At 39.2% G+C, this 6,000-nt stretch overlaps 1 long non-coding RNA gene across 2 annotated transcripts in view; it reads right to left on the reverse strand.

Annotated features, from left to right (window-relative positions):
• LOC134809532 (uncharacterized) overlaps positions 1 to 5,642 on the reverse strand; it is a 63,562-nt gene extending 57,920 nt beyond the window's left edge. For both annotated transcript variants that reach the window (XR_010155465.1, XR_010155464.1), the window contains exons 1-2: positions 5,333 to 5,642; positions 5,111 to 5,175 (exon numbers count right to left, since the gene is read on the reverse strand). This is a non-coding gene — a long non-coding RNA (uncharacterized LOC134809532). The remainder of the gene's footprint in view (positions 1 to 5,110; positions 5,176 to 5,332) is intronic.
• Between the last annotated feature and the right edge of the window lie 358 nt (positions 5,643 to 6,000).

A 6,000-nucleotide genomic window follows, 5' to 3' on the forward strand; every position in this document is an offset into this window, starting at 1 on the left:
CTCCCTTTCCACAGTGCTTAAGAGATTCTGCTCCAGAAAATGGCCCAGCATTGATATCCAAAGCTATGGAGTAAGTAAATAATAACTTAATTACAACTGACATAGAGAATTTTAAATCTGAAAGTCATTAGTTGAGTTTGGAACAATAAAGAGGTTCTTATTGAATCGTTTCAGGGCACAGAGTTGCAAAAGACGCCATTATCACTGGATGATGTGGTGGGAATTCCTGGCTCTTCTCTATATATTGGAATTTAATTTCTACCTTAAATAAATCTCACTCTCAATGGGGGTTTTGACAGTACCAGGGCCATTAATGAGAAAGAAAGCCCTGGAAACCTAATTATCAGCTCAAAAGACATCCAGGGACAGCCATGTAAGGGAAAGGTGTGAAATCTGACTGCTGTATCATTCTGGGCTTGTGCTGTGTCTAGGTGTTTGTAACTAATGCAATTATTTTTCTCTAACAGACTTTTCAAAGAATGGCATTTAAAGTGACTATATAGTAAATTAAAGAAAAGAAAGTTACAAATCGTATACAGACATCATCAAAAAGAGAGCCAGGGTGTGCTGACAAAGAAGACTGCTCCTTCAAGCAAGGTTGCTGCCCATTCTCTGATGGGCAGCCTTTAAATTTAAAGGTGCAGGTGGCCAAAAAATACTCTCACAAGAAAGAGTAACAGAACACTATGAGAAAATGGCTCAGAGATTCTATTCCTTTTTATTTTTCACTCAAAATAAATGCTTTAACTGGCAAAAACAAGCTTTTCACCAGATGACGGTGACTTTACTGTGTATGTATTAGAGGCTATGCTGTTTTATTGTTTCATTCTGTCCTTCCAGTGGCCTGAATTCAGTAGCCCTCTCTTTGCACATAATCTTTAATAGCATACTCTGTTGTCTGATTATCAAATTGTCTCAGAAACATTCAGAGAATTTTGGAAATATTCACTGCAAAAAAACATGTGACAATTCACCTTACCGGAGGATAATTTGGTCATAAATATCAAAGGCCTTAAAAATGTGCCCACCTTCAACACAGGAATTTGCCCTCTAGGAATTTATCCTAAGAAAATTATTAAAGATGTGTGCAATTATGTGTATATAAGGATGATCACTGGAGTGACAACTTCAAACCGTATAAGTATCTGACCGTGACAAATAGCAAAAAAAATTATGGTGCAGTCACATAATGAAATGAAATAGCATCCAAAACTATATTATAGACATATTTATTGTCACAGGGAGATGTTCAGAGTATAGTAAATAGGAAAAAGTTTGCAAAACAATATGAATAGTATGATCTTATTTTTGTGAGGAAAATAATATAATAGAAATCTTCTTTATTTGACCTAATTGGGTCACGGGTTTTGTTAAAGAAAAAAGTTAAAGTGGTAAAACATAAAAAAAAAAAAACACATAAGCATATAGATTACACATTTTCTTTAAACCTAAAACATGAATGTATACTCTTCTACCAGTCACTTGTTAAGGGCCAACACTCACTTTTGGGGCTGTAGGGGGCTTTTTATACAGTTTTGCATTGTCTATCTTTAGGTACTGCACTTCATGTACTATAAACATTTCCAGTTTCAATTTCTTTAACTGGGGAGAAAACATAGAGACCCTTATCAAGCAATCTAAGTTCAAAATCCTCCTATACTTTTATAATTTTATTCCAACTCTGGCAATTGTCTTACCTACACCTAGTCTGATGGAAAATATTTAGCAAGTTGACTTTCAAAAATTTTTTCCATAGCATTAAAGCTAATTTTTATCAGTGACTCACACCTGTAATCCCAGAACTTTGGGAGGCCAAGGCAGTTGGACTGCTTAAGCTCAGGAGTTTGAGACCAGCCTGGGCAACGTGGTAAAACCCCATCTCTATAAAAAATATAAAAAATTAGCCAGGTGTGGTGGCATGCACCTGTAGTCCCAGCTACTCAGGGGGCTCCACTTGAGCCCAGAGGGGAAGGCTGCAGTGAGCTGTGTTTGTGTCACTGCACTCCAGCCTGGGCAACAAAGTGAGACCCTGTTTCCAAAAAAAAAAAAAAATCTTTTAAAATAAACTTAATTTTCACAGAAATGACCCTTTTCCAAAGTCATATTTCATCAGTTTGCGTACTTATAATAACACAACCATTATAAACAGATATGGGTTAAAACAGTATAAATAGATTTGGGCAGGTAAATGTACACTTCAGAGTAGCCTGCTAGCCACATCAGACAAAAAATGCTTGCTAAGCAATGGAAAGCATTGTTTAATCCAGCAGGCATGCCGCATAGAGGTCAGGAAGAGATAGAAATGCTCCTCCCCCTATACCATGCGTGACTGCCTCATGGGCTCCCTTTAGCACGCGTGGCTGGCTCATGGGCAACCTTCTGGCCTCAGCCTGTGTCACCTCCCCACAAAGACTTCCATGACCATCCTAACTACTCCTCTTATTCTTCATCACACCACATCATCCTGGTTTTATCTTCTGAAAATCATCCTTTGTAATTCTCCTATTTACCATCTAATCACTTGCTTATCATCTGTCTTCACCACTAGAAATTAAACCTGTCCATCGGGTTGCGCACTAACACCAAGCACAGTGCTTAATGTAGTTGTCATTTGACACTTACTTAGTATACACATATATACCTATTGTATATATGTATGAATACCTGTAGTTTAAGTGATCTTGTGATTTCGGGGAAACAAAATTATTCTGTCTCATCAGAGAGAGTAATGTAATTTCACAGTGATATTTGGATGACATTATACATATATATTTGGGATGCAGCCTTAATCTGCATTCTTTTCCCCTAATCGGAATGTCTATATTCATTTATTTTCATTTAATATCCATCCTCATCATAAACAAATATTAAGTATCAAAAAGAATATAATTAATCGCTGAACAACTCATAGGCAATTATAACCTCCAGAACGAGGTGAAATAGGGCCTAAGAAATAGTCTCTTGAGGCTTCCTACGGATGTTGTTCCTATAAAACCAGCTGAGCCATCTGTTGAGAGGTGGCATCAAAGGTCAGTTGTTTTCAGCTCCTGGAGATTAGACATCTTAAAAGAGAGATCCCTAACATGAAAAAAAAAGTATATAAAAAGTTGTAGTAAAGCAAAGAGCCAGGAAGAGTTTAACTCTGAGAATAACCACTCTGGTGGATTCTAAGAGATTGGTGGAGGAAGGTCTTTCAGTTCTGCAGCAACACTAGCTAGTTGAGGTTTGTGAAGCTCTCGAGCTAGGATGTCAGTGCTTTTGGTGACATTATTTAGTCACCAGTTTTAGTTACCCCTCATAAAAGGGCATACATGACCCAATCACTTCACTAGGCTTCCTTAGTGACCCAGTCAGCAGCTTGTCCATGGAGAAATGTAATACATGCGTGGTTGGCTGCTGTGGTGAGTTCTTCAAGCTGACAGGTTTCAACTGGCAGGGCTTCCTCAGAGAGTATGGGAAAGGGCCCTCTGCAAGACAACAGTTCCCAACAGGGATCTGGGCAGTCAGGTTTTAGTTCTCAGTGATGCTGAGTCAGACAGACAAGAAGGAGGAAAATTGGAAATGTCAGTTTTCAGAATTGTAGCCAGATATTGAAGTAAAATGAAAGAATTAAAAATTACTTCTGTGGCATGGTTACTTCTGTGGAGTAAGTTACTTCTGAGGCATGGAAAAAAGAAAACAAAGTCAATCTAAAAAATGTTTTAGGCCAGCCGCGGTGCTTCACGCCTATAATCCCAGCACTTTTGAGGCGAGCTGAGGCCAGGAGTTTAAGACCAGCCTGGCCAACATGGTGAAACTCCATCTCTACTAAAATACAAAAATTAGCCGGGCTATGCATTTGTAGTCCCAGACACTCAGGAGCCTGAGGCAGGAGAATCACTTGAACCTGGGAAGCAGAGGTTGCAGTGAGCCGAGATCACGCCACTACACTCCAGCCTGGGCAACAGAGCAAGACTCTGTCTCAAAAAATAAAATAAAATCTATAAGCATAATGTTTAACCTAATTTTCAGGGAAAAGTGGATATTACATCTAATTTATAAAAATAGATTAACATGGCCGGGTGCAGCGGCTCATGCCTGTAATCCCAGCACTTGGGAGGCCAAGGAAGGCAGATCACAAAGTCAAGAGTTTGAGGCCAGCCTGACCAATATGGAGAAACCTCGTATCTACTAAATATACAAAAATTATCAAGGCACGGTAGCACGTGCCTGTAATCCCAGCTACTCAGGAGGCTGAGGCAGGAGAATTGCTTGAACCCAGGAGTCGGAGGTTGCAGTGAGCCGAGATCACACCACTGCACTACAGCCTGGGTGACAAAGCAAGACTCCTTCTCAAAAAAAAAAAAAAAAAGAAATAGATTTAACATAATCTTTACAGAGAAAAAAATCTTGACATATAATAATTCAGAGACATGACATACCATAAATATGAAAAGCACACCTAAGACTATACCAAGGCTATATCAAGAGTATCAAGTAAAGAGATTCAGCAAGTCTTGAGTATGTGGTAAACCTCTGTATTTTTATAAAACTGCAGGGATAAGTGATGTAAATTCCCAGTTGAAACCTGCTGGCCTGGAAGATGTTAGATTCAAATTAAAGCAGTAAAGTTGTACCCAAGTTAACATTTAAAAAGTAACTGAATCTATGAATGATAATACTATACTGTTGTTGTCTATTATCAAGCAAAGCAGTATCAGGACTCAGATATTAATAAATAGAAACATCATGGACAGCAAGGGCATTGACAGTTCTCTAGAAACTTTTCTGAGAGCATATAATTTCCAAACTATTTGTGTTAATATTTTACTCTTACAAACTTAACCTAGAGAAGGCAAAGCCCCTCTTCTGATTTGACAACTATTCCCAAGCAATTCGTCAATAGTAGCATATCACATAAACCTAATTATTTCTAGTGCCTCTCTTTTTACAAGGTGAAAAAACAAATTCTTTGTGATTTTCCAGGGACCCTCTGGAAATCTCAAACATCAGCTTTATACACAAAAGCTATCATTTAGGATTCATTCTGGGGAAGGTAGAGTCTGACTCACTATGGAGTACCCAAACACCAGTCAGAAACAGCACAAAATGCTCCAAGAAGCCTTGTTACCTGGGTGGAGTGAACAGGGTTCCAAAGGTGTGGATTCTGCTCCTGCCCGAAACACAGCACCAAAACTGTGAAAGACAAATTGCACCAGTCAGCCAAGGAGATGACTTTATTCAGGTTGTTGGGATAAGGAGAATACTTATTAATGAGGAAGATCTCAGACAATGAAAGGAATGTAGGGCTTCATGGAGGCAGATAAGCAAGTTCAGCATTTGCCAGTCTTACAGGAGCCATGAGGAAGGCTGGGGTGGGTTTTACCCAAGAATAGACAAGGGCAGGATGATTCTTTGCCGTGACAAGGACTCCGTCGTCAACCAAACTTTAGTCAGGCTCCTCTGAACCCTCTTCTCAACTATGCCTGAAATTTGGCCTGCTGAGCCCAATCTAGCAAAAATCCTGCCAAACCAGTTCAACAAGAATTCCCCACTCTTCATACCTAATCAAGCTCCTCTTAGTAATTTTCCATCCACGGACTTTCTCGCCCTGCCTGTTGGCTATGGATTCCCAGCTGTTTCTGTTATATTCAGAGTTGAGCTCAATCTCTCTCCCCTATTGCAATAGTCTTGACCCCTGCTGCAATAGTCTTGAATAAAGCCTTCCTTGCCTATTTAATTTCATCCAGTGCAATTTTTCTTTGACAACAGCCATTTTCAGGACACAAACATATGATGGGATATCTTCACTGTCAGTGCTTTCTGGAAACACAGGGCTCAGATAAAGTTCAACATTGTCAGAGGATAAAACAAAATTGCTCTCCCACAGTGGTTTCCATCAAATAATTAAGGGCTCTCTTGATTAAGTCTAAGTTCTTTCTGCTCATGAGTGAAACATCATTTCTCAAAATGTATTCTTTGAGCACTTACTCTGGGTCAGACTACATGAAGGGGAATACC

The sequence above is a fragment of the Pan troglodytes genome, chromosome 2, assembly GCF_028858775.2.
Source record: "Pan troglodytes isolate AG18354 chromosome 2, NHGRI_mPanTro3-v2.0_pri, whole genome shotgun sequence".
Lineage (NCBI taxonomy): Eukaryota > Metazoa > Chordata > Mammalia > Primates > Hominidae > Pan > Pan troglodytes.